The sequence below is a fragment of the Heptranchias perlo genome, chromosome 11 (assembly GCF_035084215.1).
Source record: "Heptranchias perlo isolate sHepPer1 chromosome 11, sHepPer1.hap1, whole genome shotgun sequence".
Taxonomy (NCBI): Eukaryota; Metazoa; Chordata; class Chondrichthyes; order Hexanchiformes; family Hexanchidae; genus Heptranchias; species Heptranchias perlo.
The window spans coordinates 41,842,883-41,859,741 of record NC_090335.1 but is presented as its reverse complement, the minus strand read 5'-3'; the positions used below and the strand labels follow the sequence as shown (position 1 = coordinate 41,859,741).

At 41.5% G+C, this 16,859-nt stretch overlaps 1 protein-coding gene across 3 annotated transcripts in view; it reads right to left on the bottom strand.

The window, feature by feature from the left end:
- sytl5 (synaptotagmin-like 5) overlaps window positions 1–15,794 on the bottom strand; it is a 201,683-nt gene extending 185,889 nt beyond the window's left edge. For all 3 annotated transcript variants that reach the window (XM_067992854.1, XM_067992857.1, XM_067992858.1), the window contains exons 1-2: window positions 15,721–15,794; window positions 14,163–14,428 (exon numbers count right to left, since the gene is read on the bottom strand). The gene's annotated coding sequence lies outside the window, so the exon portion shown is untranslated. The remainder of the gene's footprint in view (window positions 1–14,162; window positions 14,429–15,720) is intronic.
- Window positions 15,795–16,859: the final 1,065 nt, after the last annotated feature.

Sequence of the window (16,859 nt, the reverse complement as noted above, 5' to 3'; positions counted from 1 at the left end):
TCCATCACACTCCTGACTTGTCCCTTGTAGATGGTGGAAAGGCTTTGGGGAGTCAGGAGGTGAGTCACTTGCCGCAAAGTACCCAGCCTCTGACCTGCTCTTGTAGCCACAGTATTTATGTGGCTGGTCCAGTTAAGTTTCTGGTCAATGGTGACCCCCAGGATGTTGATGGTGGGGGATTCAGCAATGGTAATGCTGCTGAATGTCAAGGGGAGGTGCTTAGATTTTCTCTTGTTGGAGATGGTCACTGCCTAGCATGAAAGTTACTTGCCACTTATCAGCCCAAGCCTGGATGTTGTCCAGGTGTTGCATGCGGACACAGACTGCTTCATTATCTGAGGGGTTGTGAATGGAACTGAACACTGTGCAATCATCAGTGAACATCCCCATTTCTGACCTTATGATGGAGGGAAGGTCGTTGATGAAGCAGCTGAAGATGGTTGGGCCAAGGACACTGCCCTGAGGAACGCCTGCAGCAATGTCCTGGGGCTGAGATGATTGGCCTCCAACAACCACTACGATCTTTGTTTGTGCTAGGTATGGCTCCAGCCACTGGAGAGTTTTCCCTCCGATTCCCATGGACTTCAATTTACTAGGGCTCCTTGGTGCCACACTCATTCAAAGGCTGCCTTGATGTCAAGGGCAGTCACTCTCACCTCACCTCTGGAATTCAGCTCTTTTGTCCATGTTTGGACCAAGGCTGTAATGAGGTCTGGAGCCGAGTGGTCCTGGCAGAACCCAAACTGAGCATCGGTGAGCAGGTTATTGGTGAGTAAGTGCCACTTGATAGCACTGTGGACAACACCTTCCATCACTTTGCTGATGATTGAGAGTAGACTGATGGGGTGGTAATTGGCCGGATTGGGTTTGTCCTGTTTTTTGTGGACAGGACGTACCTGGGCAATTTTCCACATTGTCGGGTAGATGCCAGTGTTTTAGCTGTTCTGGAACAGTTTGGCTAGAGGCGGGCTAGTTCTGGAGCACAAGTCTTCAGCGCGACAGCCGGGATGTTGTTGGGGCCCATAGCCTTTGTTGTATCTTATTAAATGCCTTTTGCAAGTCCGTATACACATCAACCACACTACCCTCATCAAACCTCTCCGTTACTTCAAAGAACTCAATCAAATTAGTGAAACACAACTTCTTTAACAGATCCTTGCTGACTTTAATATATTAGCCCATATTTTTCCCAAGTACCAATTAATTTTTCCCAGATTATTGTCTTGAAAAATTTCCCCACCATTGGCCTGTAATTGTTGGGTTTCTCCCTCTTCCCTTTTTTGAACAGAGGTGTGACATTTGCAATCCTCCAGTCCTCCGGCACAGCCCCCATGTTGAAGGAGGATTGGAAGATTGTGGACAGAGCCTCTGCAATTTCTACCCTTGCTTCCCTCAGTAACATAGAAAATAGGAGCAGGAGTAGGCCATTCGGCCCTTCAAGCCTGTTCCGCCATTCAGTGAGATCATGGCTGATCCTCTATCTCAATACCATATTCCCGCTCCCTCCCCATATTCCTTGATGCCTTTTGTGTCTAGAAAGGAGTTGTTAAAATTTTAACTGTGGGTTTTCCCTTTGGAAGAAGAAAAAAAAATCCTCTAAAGGATGAAGGACATACATCAAATCAGGGAAATCTACTGGAATCATGCTGGAAACTCTGCAAACTGCACATACTCAGAATGCAGTGTGGTTGTAAACTCATGGCAACTGTTCCAGGGAAAAAAATCCACCCAAAGGCTAGGCTCTTGAGATAGGCTGAGGCCTTAAAGTAAATCTTTAAGAAAGGCATTAAAAGCATTTTGACTGATTTGATTGGTTCACCTTTTTTCCTACATCACAACAGTGACTACACTTAAAAAGTACTTAATTAGCTGTACAGCACTTTGGGATGTCCTGAGGTTGTGAAAGGAGCTACATAAATGCAAGTCTTTCTTCTCAATTTTTTTTATTGATCGATTCTTCTGACTAATCATAGGGAGGGAACGAGGCAGTGGGATTATTTTTGGTTGCTATAGCCATAGGGCCGGCACAGAAATGATGTGATGAACAGAGTCCTACTGTGCTGTAAACTTCTATGGTTCTATAGATAGATAGATAGGGATAGAGGTATATGCATATAAAAAGTTTATCTATATGATTGTAGAGCACCCAGCAAGAGATGTTGATTGGGTCATGCTGACCATGTGACCAACATCATTTAGTTACCATAGATTTGTCACTTCTGAATTCGAAAGAAACAGAAGATACATGATCTTCACCTCTTCTGGAATGATCCCATGCCCTGACACTGCATTGTCAACAACTACGTGGCAGCTGTGCATTTCTGACTTTTTCCATTTCTAGTTCAGCCTAACTACTTTTAAGCCCACTTCCTGCTGCATACTACCAACTCAACCCACGCTGCCACATCAGTCCCCACCAGAACTGCAATTATAGCCACAAGCAACACCATGGACATCCATTAATTGTTTAAAATTGACTTGTGGATTAAAGCTTGATGAAAGTTTGAGTTAACTAGTTAAAGAAATTACAGTTTCAAAACTCTGTTACTGCTGTGTATGATATATAACAACCATTTATACATACTAAGTGAAGAAGATTGCATTTATGGTGACTTCCTGATAGGATGCATCCCATCTGGACCGGGTGACTTTTCTACTTTGAGTACTGCCAATCTTAAGTACCTCCTCTATCTATTTTTATCCTATCCAATATCACGACTACCTCTTCCCTTACTGCTACATTGGTAGCATCCTCTTCTCTAGTGAAAACCAATGCCAAGTATTCATTTAGTACCTCGGCCATGTCCTCCTCTTCCACAAGATCTTTTTTGTCCCTAATCGATCTCACCCTTCCACTATTTATATGTTTCTAAAAGACTTTTGGGTTCCCTTTTATGTTAGCTGCTAATCCTATCTCATTCTCTGTTTGCATCTCTTATTCCCTTTTTTTAGATCTCTTCTGTATTTAGTTTGGTTCTATACTGTAATACAAATTAACCTTGCATTTGTCATAAGCCTCCTTTTTCTGTTTCATTTAATTATCCAGGGAGCTTCAGCTTTAGATGCCCTTCCTTTGCCCCTCGTGGGAATGTGCCTACTCTGTACCCAAACCATCTCCTCCATGAAGGCCCCCCAATTGTTCAATTACAGTTTTGCCTAACAATTTTACATTCCAATCCACCTGGGCAAGATCCCTTTTTAACTCACTGAAATTAGCCCTCCTCCAGTTACGCATTTTCACATTTGATTGTTCCTTGTCCTTTTCCATAACTATTCTATTTCTAATTATATTATGATCACTGTTTCCCAAATGCTCCCCCACTGAAACATGTTCCACCTGCCCCACTTCATACCCCAGAACTAGATCCAATACTGCTTCCTTCCTCATTTGACTGGAAACACACTGTTCCAGAAAGTACTCCTGTATACATTTCAGGAATTCCTCCCCCTCTTTGACCTTTACACTATTACTGTCCTCGACTATATTGATATAATTGAAGTCCCCCATTATCACTACTCTATAGAATTAAGGAACAATACAGGAGCTATTACACTACGAGGTGTATGTTATAGACCATCAAATAGTGGGAAAGAGATAGAGGAGCAAACTATAGAAAGATGAAAGGACTAACCAAATAGATTCTGACTTTTACCCCTCAACTACATCATCCCTTTCTAGTGTTATAATAATTTCTTTGATCAATACTGCTAATCCCCCTCCTTTCCTTCCCTATCTTTCCTGAATACCCTATAGCCAGGAATATTAAGTACCCAATCCTCCCCTTCTTTGAGCCAGGTCTCAGTTATTGCCGATATATCATAGTCCCATGTGACAACTTGTGCCTGCAGCTCACCAACCTTATTTACCACACTACGTGCATTTATGCACTTGCACTCTAAACTCATCTTAGATTGCCTCACATTTGCCCCCTGTTTGATCCCTATTTCTGAACTATTCTTTGCTCTGGTTCTATCTAGCTGTCATTGATTAATTAAATGAAAATATTTTAATCTCTTATCAGCTTGGCTCAGTTGATAGCACTCATCATTGTTTCAAGGCCCATTCCAGGACTTCAGCACATAATCTATGCCAACACGAGTGCAGTCCTGACAGAGTGCAATGCCATTGGAGCTGCTGTCCTCCAGATGAGATGTTAACTGAAACTCTGTCTGCCCCACTCAGTGCCATGGATCTTTTCCATCCCCTATTTGAAGAACAAGGAGGGGGATGTTTTGAGGGTGGGGCACCAAACAGGTACGATATCAGCAAAGCACTCACGGAGCCTGCCCACCGGTATTTGGTGGGTTCGGACCTCATTAACATGTCAGCGAGCTTTGGGCACCAAACGGATGAAGCACTGTAACTTGCCACTTTCACGCGGCGGAAAACCGGTCAACTACTCCATGCATCTGGCCGGCAGTGGGTCAGACAATTTTTTTGTGGGATCTAGAGAAGCATTCCTGCTTTTAAACGTGGGGGAAATGGGACTCACGTGCACTGTGCAGGCTTCATCTATTTTCCCTTAAAAGTTGCAATTGGGGTCGTTTAACAAGCATAAGACCTTGATTTGTACATTTCTGAACAGCCTCCTGCCTGTTTGGGTACACATTTAGAAGCATGCCTGATAGTTGATACAGGTGGGCAAATGGGTGCACACGGTGCCCACCAGACTCAGGTGAGAAACAGGAAGCTGGCAGTTGAAAGTCTCTTCTGGAGTTTTTGCAGTTTTATCCCTCCCAAAAGGGTTTAATTGGTCATGTATCTGATTAGTTGTTTGTAGGGTCTTGCGGTGTGTAAATTGGCACCATGTTTTCCTACATATTGCAATATCAATTGACTAATACTCTCTCGGCTCGCACATGATGAATGGCCACATTATTGAGGTAATGGAGAGCTGCTAGAGACCACGGAATCCTACCCAGCAATCATCATAATTTTCAGGGGAGGGAAGAAAAAGCACTTTGGTATGTCCTAAGGATGGTGGTAAAACACTATACCAATGAAAGTTCTTTCAAATATTTTCAAAATATCTATTGGTAATTAGAGCTCATTTAAAATGCTTAGAAGGTAGAACAGATGTTTCCTGTAAAGCATCGCAGTGTTGTATTGTACAGATTATATTGTACTCACATGTTTAATGCTTGAATTAAATTTTAAACCAGATAGGTAAAACATCTTTAAACCATACCCATCATCCCTGCGGTTGCCTGTGAGGGATGTCTGACTGGATTAGCTCCAGCCATTCTCACACTTTTAAAAAAAAAAGGAACTTTTAAAACAATTGTTGTACTTCTTAGCGCAATGAGTGATCAATGACATTGATCAAACCCAACAGATATTTCAATCATTTTACCAGGATAACAGTGCCCCTTTAACAGTTACCATTTCCAATTGCAAACACTGTTCAGCGTTAATATTAATATCAGACTTATGAAAACTTTCTCTGCTCTACGGAGAATCAAAGAGGAGATTTGATAGAAGTGTTCAAAATCACAAAAAGGGTTTAGATAAAGTAAATAAAGAGAAACTGTTCCCATTGGCGAAAGGGTCGAGAACCAGAGGACACAGATTTAAGGTGATTGGCAAAAGAACCAAAGGCATCATGAGGAAAAACTTTTTTTTTAAAAACGCAGCGAGTAGTTGTGATCTGGAATGCGCTGCCTGGAGAGAGGAATTCCAGTTATGTCCAGGGTGGTGGAAGCAGATTCAATCGTGGCTTTCAAAAAAAAATTGGATAAATACTTGAAGGGAAAAAATTTGCAGGACTACGGGGAAAAAGTGGGGGAATGGGACTAACTGGATTGCTCGATGGACCAAATGGCTTCCTTCTGTGCTGTAACCAATCAACATAAGATAGATTACCATAATGTCCAGTGCAACCAGTAGCTATCAGTTCCATCCAAGCCAATGGGAAACATTATTCTCCCTTAGTCATTTGAAAACACTTGTACATTGGAGAATATAATATTTTAAAAACTGAAAATATTGGAATTCATACAACAGAAAATTCCAGAAATGCACAATAAGTAGGCAGCATGTGAAAAGACAAGTTAGCATTTTGAATATAACCTTCAGTGTATGTTTTTTTCCCCCCCAATCCATCTGTCTCCTCCCCCCCAGATTCTAGTAAAATGCATGTTTATCTTCACACTTCATCGTTTTGAAGGGTTCTACTCAAAATATTAATGTCTTTTTCTTCTACAGATGCTGAATGACCATGTACTTCCAGCATTTTCCATTTTTTGTTTTAATATGTATTCAGAATCTGTCTTAATCTTCTATTTCAAAAGAGAGGGGCCTTGCTGTGTGAAAACTGGCTGCCGCATTTTCCAAAAGCTGATGTTAAATACAGCTTTATGCAGTGCTACGTGACCTGTATTATTTGTACAACATCCTTTCTTGCTTCATCTTCATGGTAACAAATCTGTAACATTGCAGAGAGCAGCGTCAATCTGTACCTTTACCACATGGCCACCTGCATAAAGAAAGACAAATTGAATTCCTCTCCTCAGCTGCCTAGAAACATCACGGAGCCTTAGTTCCTGCTCTGTTATCGGTGCTAGTTGATTGTGAATGAAACCCATGCCAGTTATGGTTCTGGAGTACTGTGTAATACAGGAACCTTGGCAGGAAGATTCTCAATTTCACTGTTCTACAGTGAACCAGTTCTGAGGAGTACAAAGCTCATTTACAAACATCTCTGGTCTAACTTTAAATTTATAAAAATGATCAACTGCATGTTCCATTTCACTTAGGGAAGAAATGAAAGAACTTGCATTTATAAAGTGCCTTTCACAACGTCAGGATGCCCCAAAGCACTTTACAGCCTATTAAGTACTTTTTGAAGTCCCACTGTGGTAACTTAGGCAGCCAATTTGCACACAACAGGGCAACACAAACAGCAATGGGATAAAGACCAGGTAATCTGTTTTCATTATATTGGTTGAAGGATAAATATTGGTCAGGACACTTTTAATAGTGCCATAGGATCTGTCAAGAGAAAACACTTCGGGCCAACAACATTTCCATCAACAAAATTCAGTGATACATCTACCAATTCACAATTGTACCAGATTACACAAAAAGAAAACAAGTTGCATTTATATAGCGCCTTCAACATAGTAACGCATCCCAAGGTGCTCAACAGGAGTGTTATCAAACAAAATTTGACACCAAGCCACATAAGGAGGTATTAGGACAGGTGACCAAAAGCTTGGTCAAAGAGGTAGGTTCTAAGGAGGAGAGAGAGAGGTAGAGGGGTTTAGGGAGGGAATTCCAGAGTTTAGGCCACTGAAGGTATGGCTACCAGTGGTGGAGCGATTAAAATCGGGGATGCACAAGAGGCAAGAATAAGAGGGGCGCAGAGATCTCAGAGAGTTGTAGGAGGTTACAGAGTGGCGAGGCCATGGAGGGATTTGAAAACAAGGATGAGAATTTTAAAAGAGGTGTTCCTGGATCGAGAGCCAATGTAGGTCAGTGAGTACAGGGGTAAGGGGAGAACAGGACTTGGTGCGAGTTAGGATACGGGCAACAAAGTTTTGAATGAGTTCAAGTTTATGAAGGGTGGAAGATGGGAGGCCAGCTAAGAGAGCATTGGAATGGTAGAGTCTAGAGGTAACAAAAGCATTGATGAGGGTTTCAGCAGATGAGCTGAGGCAGGGGCAAAGACGGTAGATGTTACGGAGGTGGAAGTATCTGGTCTTGGTGATGGAGTGGATATGTGGTCGGAAGCTCATCTCAGTCAAATAAGACGTCAAGGTTGTGAATGTTCTGGTTCAGCTTCAGACAGTGGCCAGGGAGAGGGATGGAGTCGGTGGCTAGGGAATGGAGTTTGTGGTGGGGACTAAAGACAATGGCTTCGGTCTTCCCGATTATTAGTTGGAGGAAATTTTTGCTCATCTAGAACAGGATGTTGGACAAGCAGTGTGACAAATGAGAGACAGAGGTGGTGGTGAAGTAGAGCTGGGTGTCATCAGTGTACATGTGGAATCTGATGTGTTTTCGGATGATGTCGCCGAGGGGCAGCATGTAGTTGAGAAATAGAAGGGGGCTAAGGATAGATCTTTGGGGGACTCCAGAGGTAATGGTGCAGGAGTGGGAAGGGATGCCATTGCAGGTGATTCTCTGGCTATGACTGGATAGATAAGATTGGAACTACGCGAGTGCAGTCCCACCCAGCTGGACGACAGAAGAGAGGCGATGGAGGAGGATGGTGTGGTCAACCATGTCAAAAGCTGCAGACAGATTGAGAAGGATGAGGAGGGATCGTTTGCCATGGTGACAATCACATAGGATGTCATTTGTGACTTTGATTAGGGCCGTTTCAGTACTGTGGCAGGGATTCAAACATGGAGTAGTGGGAAAGCTAAGCATGGATTTGGAAGGCAACAACACGTTCAAGGGCTGGAGAGGAAAGGGAGATGGAGATGGGGTGGAATTTGAAAGGACAGAAAGATCAAGGGTGTTTTTTTTTTTTTTTTTTGAGGAGGGGGATGATGACAGCAGATTTGATGGGGAGGAGTCCAGTACCTGAGGGCCATGAAGGGAAGTTAGATGTTCAGCAGTTTGGTGAGAATAGGGTTGAGGGAACAGGAGGTGGGTCTGATGGTCAAGATGAGCTTGGAGAGGGCACAAGGGGAGATAAGAGAAACTTGAGAACAATGCGAGATCAGGTTAGGGTAGGGGGGAACCTTAGGGCAAGTTTGGCTTGGTGGGCAAGAGGAAGAGGCAGCTGAACAGATGGTTTCAATCTTAGTGACAAAGAAGTCCATGAACACCTTGCACTTTTCGTTGGATGCGAGTGTGGAGAGGGCAGGGGAAAGGGGTTTAAGAAGACAGTTTATAGTGGCGAAGAGAAGCTGAGGGATATCTTTGTATTCCAGGATGATCTTGGCATCGTGAGCAGTTTTGGCAGAGGAGAGCAGGACCCGATAGTGCTGAAATCGTTCTTGTTGTGCCATTAACATTTAACTTCAATTATAACAGTGTAAAGATACTTAAAAATAACCAGCATGGAAACATCATAAAAACTTTGCAAAGTGGCATAAATCAAATTTCAATTGCAAATTCATTGCTATCCTAACAGCAAAACTCCAAAAATGGGTACTCTCAAGTCACATTCACTCAAAACAAGACTCAAACTAAAGTTGTAGAAAGGTGAGACTGATGAGTGAAATTCCAAATATTATATAGCACTATGGAAAGAAATGAACACATTATAGTGCATACATTTTTATTCAAGAACACTACACAACATAGGGAACTATAGGACAGTGAAAGGCTACATTCCAACTGGCTGGTCCCTAAACATCATCGATTAGTACATTTGCCCTAAAGAGCGTAGCCCGTTCTCCTTGTTTCTCAACAATAATAAAAAATACAAACTGACAGGGTTGCCTACTTGTTTTCTAACCTGGCTATACACCTGGTTTTCCTACGATTCTGACGACAGGTACTGCAAAACTCCAATAAGATGCGTTTAATGTGGAGTCAAGATGGGTACAAGTGGCTTGATGGTCTCAATTTAAACAAGGGGGTGGGTGGGGGGGGGGGGGGTGGTGGTGGTGTTAGGAGCGGGAAAGCCCGGTAGTGGGCGACGAACCCGGCATGGCTGGGGAAGCGGAGACCCTGCTGATTTTAATGTTGGGGCCTTATTTTAATAAATCTATGCAGAGTCCCACCCAACAACTAGCCAGATTGACTACCTGGCTGGCGGGAGTGTGCATCTAGCAGCAGGTGGCCGCAGCCGGGGATCCATGTGAACGGTCCCCAGCAGTCAGTGGGGGATGAAAGGCTCTGGGCAGGGATTGAGATGGAGAGGGGAGGGGGAAGCCTCTAGCCACCATTGGGAGGTGGCGGGGTGTGGGTGAGGATCTATCAAAGATCGGAAGTGGGGGTAGCCTGGCACATGGGAGGCCCTAAGGAGTAGTCCTGCCCTTCCTGGTCCACAAGGAAGCCTAAAATCCCCAACACTGCTCCCCCACTCAGGCCTCAGGTTGAAATTGCAGATTCGGTCCTGATGACATCATTGGCGCCAATCTGCATAATTAATGTAGGACCCTGCTACCTTCCTAAGGCAACTTCACCCATATGATTAATAAGTGATGTATAAATAAAATGCAACAAGTGCTACTTAGCTGTCTTTTAAATTAGACCAAATGTTCAGAGCTTGTTTACTAAGCAAGATTCTTTAATTATATAACTGTTAAACACCCAAGAGTGATTGCAAACTGTAGCATAATCAAGAGTTTTCTATTGTTAATTCTCTTGTCTGACTCTTGTATGTATGTAAACATGTGAATTGACTAGTAGCATTTGCTCTAAATAGTCACTGGTTCTATCTTATGTAGTAGTTTTATTCTATTGTCAGTGATGTTCTGTTTTTATGCCAGTACTGGCTGCAAATGCAACTAGTCAATTTACTTGATTACATACAAGAGAATTAACAATCGTAAAGTTATTACTGGAGATCTATGGAGGAAATTATCTGTTGATTGTGGGGCAATTCTACATATCTCATTCAATTAATCCACCGACTTCAACTTTAACAGATAGCTATGATGTATGTCAGCTAAGATATAGACCCAGTGAAACAAAATGCAAATACTTAAAAAGTGCTGTGGTTTTCATTTGCTAATTATTGCACTGATGTGACAGTCTATATCAGAAAAGTTTAACCCTTTAAATAGAGCATAAACAATCGTTGTGCCAAATGAGCCATGGCTTGGTTGTAATGCCACCATGGTGAGATAGCCTGTCAATACTAGGCAAAGTACTGGAGCCTATCAAAAAGTCAATGTTCTCAGGAGGAGGGAGGAAATTAACAAGGAAAAATCATTTTGTTTAAAAAAAAATGAATGAAGAAGTAAACTCAGTGAAGTATTCTGCCTTGGCTCAGAGGTAGCACCCTTGCCTCAGTCAATTGGCAATGAGTTCAAACCTCAGTCCAGAGCAAAGTAATTTTCCTAGTGTCTCTTAACCAACACCATTCAAACAGACTATCTGGTCATTTATCTCATTGCTGGTTGTGGGACCTTACTGTGTGCAAATTAACTGCCATGTTTACTTACATTACAACAGTGATACACTTCAAAAGTGCATTGTTGGCTGTGAAATGCTTTGTGACATTCTGAGGAGGTGAAAGGAGCTAAATAAATGCAAGTTCTTTGCTTCTGATTACCAAGAGAATTACTTTTAACTCAACATTCTTAGGTGCCTTCATTTTCCCTGGTATGGATTTGTTCAGGGTGGGATAGTCCATGTGATTGAAAATACAGATGGTAGCTCTTGTGTAATGGCAAACAAGGCAGGAAAGAACATGACCTTTTAATACTGGAACAAATAAGTTTTTCTATTGAGTATTCCCTCTCAAATAACACTAGATTAAAAATTTTGATAATTGATGTTTTGTCTCAATTTTGATCATCAGCAAACAAAGGGATTTGTCTCTTATTAATGAAGCAACAGTTTAGTTGGCAAGTAGATAGATTAATCCAGCACAAGACACTTAAACCTAACATTGTGTTTACCCTTATAATAATTACATTCTTAAACTGAAATTCTCAAAATAAAAGCATGCAGTTTGCAAGTAAAATTGATCAGAGGTGGTGGTGATATATATATCTGGCATTGGGTTTGCATCTGCAGATAAAGTGGACTATAATCACAACACTGTTGGTGTAAAACCCCCAGGTGCAGTTTTTACATTGGTTTACCCAAATGCTGAGGTTTTGATGAGATTTAGTGAAACTGATGCGAACTAATGAATTAAACTTTGGTACATATACACATCTGTGCAGATGCAAACCCAATGCCAGAAGTCTGAAATAAGAACAGAAGCACATGGAAGTTAGCCAGAATCTGAATGAGAAAGGGCAGTTAATGTTAACCTATCCCTTTTCTTTCAGATGCTGACTGATGTGCTGTCTCATAGGAACAGGAGTAGGCCATTCAGACCCTCGGGCCTGTTCCGCCATTCAATCAGATCTTGGCTGATCTGTACCTCAACTCCATTTACCTGCCTGATACCCTTACCTAACAAAAATCTATCAATCTCAGTCTTAAACATTTCAATTGACCCAGCATCCACAACCTTTTGGGGAAGAGTTCCAGATTTCCACTACCCTTTATGTGAAAAAGTGCTTCCTGATTTCACTCCTGAATGATCTAGCTCAAACTTTAAGGTTATGACCTTTGTCTTCTCTCCCCATTGTTTTCTGTTTTTATAGACAAGCTTCATCCCACTGGGCTATTTTTCTCATTAAAACCTGCATGGAAGTGTGGACTGTAGGGGTAGTTCAGCAATCCCACATTCCCAGTAAGAAAGCTGCACTCAGGGACTGAGAAATAAGGCAACAACATTATAGCCTTTATTCTCCAATCCACACATCCTGCAAGCGCAGCTCCCTGCTGGGAGTACGAGATCATGGAATCGCTTTTATATGTTAGATTTTAGGGGTTTTTTTAAAATGTAAGTTGAACTAGCACTGAAGATTAAGCTGTTTGTGTCAGGAAAACAACAATTGCTGCAGCTGGACCTCAACATATTCTATCAATCTGAGAAATCTATAGGGAATACCAGCAGCAAAGCTTCACGCTCCATTTCTGCTACATGTGAAATTCTCTCCCAAGAATCTAAAACTCTCCCTTGTATGCAGTTCATATGCAGAGTTAGCTACCATCTGCTGGGAACATACTGACTCGCTCTTTGGCACCCCAAACATTCTTACCTCATTATGCTCTCAATAACCACCAGGATCAATGCCCTGAGGCATCGGTACCTGCTACGACCACCTCCTGTTGTGCATAATTGTTATGGCATTTATCTTATTTTTTTTTAAAAAACAGCTTTGTGCAGTAATAGGAGCTAAAGCACATGTTTGGAGATAACTGAAAGATTACATCCTCTGTGTGCTAATATGGAACAAAATCTTGTTCAGAAAGAACACTTACCGTTTTGTTGCACATAATGCAGGGGATTAGATTAAAAAAAACTGCAAGTACTGGAAATCTGAAATAAAAATGCTAAAAGACCACTGGGGGTGTTCTAACCTAGGGTCTTCACCTAAAAACATCAACCTGTCGTTTCTTTTTACAGATGTTGAAGAATTTACTGTATATTTCCAGCTCTTATTCCCTACATGTTTAAACTAACATTTAGCCTTAAAATCACACCTCAGTGCGGACAGCATTTTTAATGAAAATAACATTGAAGCTAACAATAATTTCAGCAGATTCACTTATCTGTGGCGTTTATACAGAACCAGAAAATCCCAAACAGCAGTAAGGAAAACTACAGTAGGAAAACTCACTGTGCACCTGCAGTGGGAGCGGCGTAAGCTCGCCAGCGGTAAAGTATTAATACTCCCTCACCTTAAATAATTGTAAACAATTTTACAACACCAAGTTATAGTCCAGCAATTTTATTTTAAATTCACAAGCTTTCGGAGGCTTCCTCCTTCGTCAGGTGACTTGGTGTTGTAAAATTGTTTACAATTGTCAACCCCAGTCCATCACCGGCATCTCCACATCATCACCTTAAATAGACAGCAAGGGTTCTGGCTACAGCTCTTTTAGCGACTTCTGAATTTCGTATTGTGATTTATTTCGCGATACTGGTTGGCACAAGTAATTAACAAATAACCACAGTTCAAAAAGACATGAAAGCCTAAAAAAGGACTCTACTGAAACGAACAATGTCCAAATATCACAGGATGTTAGTGCGCCCCAGACGGACTCACTAGCTGACCAGGAAACGCTGCTGCAATGTATATAACAGTCAGGCAACATCTTTACCCCAACTCAGGCTTGCTTCATAACAGCTCTCATCACAGACCGTTCTTCCAAAAAGATTTTAAGAATCACGTTTACCCCCAGAGTTTACAACAGACCTGTATCCGTACCATTTTACTATGCTCCAAGATTCATGTATTCCGAATTTCTCAGCCTTGAGCTCAATGTACCACGTAATACTATCACTCGTATCAATGCTGCCTGTGATGGCAAGAAAAGATCATCATGGTGCCTCCACCTTTCTCTTCACACTTAGTTCTACAGCCTGAATGAACTGGATACGGTACGACCCAATACGTGTTGTGCAAGAGCTACTTACACTGTATATGTTTATCAATTCGTGTCCAGTTTCCATATAAATTAATCTTACCTTATAACGCAATATATGTGGCAAGGCTCATCGACTGGATCCAGCGCTCTCTGACTGGCTTCTTTTGCAGCTCTGGGTGCTGATAGCAGTGACGGAGATCCAGGGGTTTAAATTGAAGCAGCTGCCGATTGCTTTTGTGCCTCTTCCGTGTTCCTGCTTTCACACTGGTCTGAACAGTAACCTCGAGGCTGCTGGAGAGCTCTGCCTTAAAAGGGGCGGATCTTCGCAATCGTGGAGAACCTGGGACGTGCGGGAAACGAGTAATCCTACCGGCATCGGTGAAATGTTCAAAACTTTAGTCTCAGGTTTTGTTAGAGAAAGGTAGTGTTTCTTGAATTTGATCAAATGTTGAACTGCTTCATTCAAACCGAATTTGATGTAATTGACACGAGCATACCAGTTACAAATCAGCACAAGAAATAAATCAGAGGTTTCCTTTCCCCAGAACCCAGTCAATGAAAGTACCTTAAATCGCCTGTATTGGTTCTGTAATTATTCTAATTACGCGAATCATTTGCAATAATAAGTTCGAGCTGTGCATCCTTAATCAATATAATAAAATTATTTGACTTTTTGATTTAGCTTCTTAAAAATAAAACACACCCTATCCTCCCCTTATAAAAGGGGCCTAAACACAAAATTTTAAAAAAAATAAACTAACAATAGTGCCCCCTTTTTAGAGGGGCACAAATAAAAGAAAAAATAAGCTGAGGCTGTCCCTGTAAATCAGTTTCCAGTGATCATTCACTGGTTTGTATTTAGATACAGATCTAAGACATGACTGAAATTTTAGACGTTACAGCACCTACACTGGAGCAGTGCACAACAATCGGCCAATCAGGCCAGCATTGAAAATTACTAATGATCAATTTTTCTTAACTCTTTAATAGAAGACCATTTGATGGGAAGCTCACACCCATTCTTAACGTCAAAGCGGCACCTTTACACCCTTCAGTTTAATTGGCAAAACTTTTCTTTCTGTTTTCGGAAGACACAGTGCACTATTGTAACTTATACTATAAAGTCCCGCATCACAAACTGTCGTCGATTTGGCATTCATCCCCCTCTCAGTCACGAGAAAGGTATCATTCAAAGGGATTCAGTTTGCTTAGCAACCCGGAAGATGTTGTCCCACAAATAATATTGCAATATACTTTTTGCTTATAGGCTCATTTCTGTTTTCACGGAATTTCCTCGGATTGTAGGTTACATAAGGAAGTCTTCCTTGTATAAATCTTCTCTATATGTAAATAGGAACCACCCTTTCAAATAATTTAATGAGATGCTTTAGTCAGGATATACGTGGTGGAATCTCTTCGAATCATTCTATGGAGCGTCAGAGGAATGTGGTACTACTACAAATCAACAACAACCTTTAACCATTCCAAGGCGCTTCAGAGATATAATCTATGCGGAGGGAGTTTTAACTGAAAAGCCAGTGTTAGGAAATGGAACAGTTCCCACTTTTTCTCAGCTAATATAAGTAATTAAAGTCAAGGATATCATGGGGCGGATACTGCTCTCACAATATGTTTTAGTCTGAACAGAACATACTTACTAGCCCATGTTTAGAGTTCTGATGCATTTCCAAATGGCTACCAGGAACAAATATTCACTTTCCATCGGATCATTCAGTGCATTTTCTGACCGGTAGGCACCACAAGCGATTTACAGAATTATAGATAAATCTTGCAATGTACAGGTGTAAATACCAGAAAATAATTTGAGTTTAGGTAGGTCAATTTAAAACATTTGAGAGTGCTTGAAGATTGATTGGTGACTCGTGGCATAAAACCAGGGTCACCACCATTAGCCCATCTAAAATAGAGAGAAACACCTACTGTATTAGTGACAGGTCACTTTCCTTAACCAACCATCTTTTAAGCCTGTTTGAGTTAGATTGACAAGCAGTATCAAATTAAGGGTACTTTGTGTTGTGGATCAGTGCTGCCCAGGAACTGGATTGAGGCTGACCAATTTAAATGAAAGATCCAAGTAATTCTTTTACAAAAAGTGACTACGAATAAAGAAGCAGGAGCCAAGAAAATTAGATACTTTAGGCCATGTTCCTTCTTTCAACTGCTAAAAAATGGTTATGTTAAATATTCACAGTTCAACAATCAAACTATTTTCATTCTGTGCCAACAGAATTCTAATGGAGCAGACATTCGGTATTCTGAAAACACGCTTCAGGTGCCCTGATAGATTTGGGGGGAGCTGTCCAATATAATCCAGCCAAGATACCTAGTATCTTTGACATGTGCTGCATGCTACATAATTTTGCAATTCACAGTGGAGGAAGAGAAAGGTGAACAAAGCCAGCAGGGTGAGCAGGCCTGCTGCAGCAAGTCGTTGTACAGGAGAACCCTTTGTTTGCTCCATGGTATATGCAGGCAGAGTTAACAAGAGACACCTTTTCCTAAATATAATATGTAGCCACTGCAAAAACAGTCCTTTCACCATGTAGCCCCTATTTCACAAACACCAAATTAATGCAGACATCTGGCTTTCATCCACAATTACCAAATCTCTAAGGCATTGCTCCACCCTACCCAATTTGCATATGTTATATCAGTGCTAACAATTCTTTAATTATCAGAAATCTATGTGCCTTCCCAATGATTTTTTGCTGTTGCTCCACCCCTTGGTGCCTGCAAATGTGTGCCTTTCAGGAGGCTGGCTGATGTTTTCCTCCAG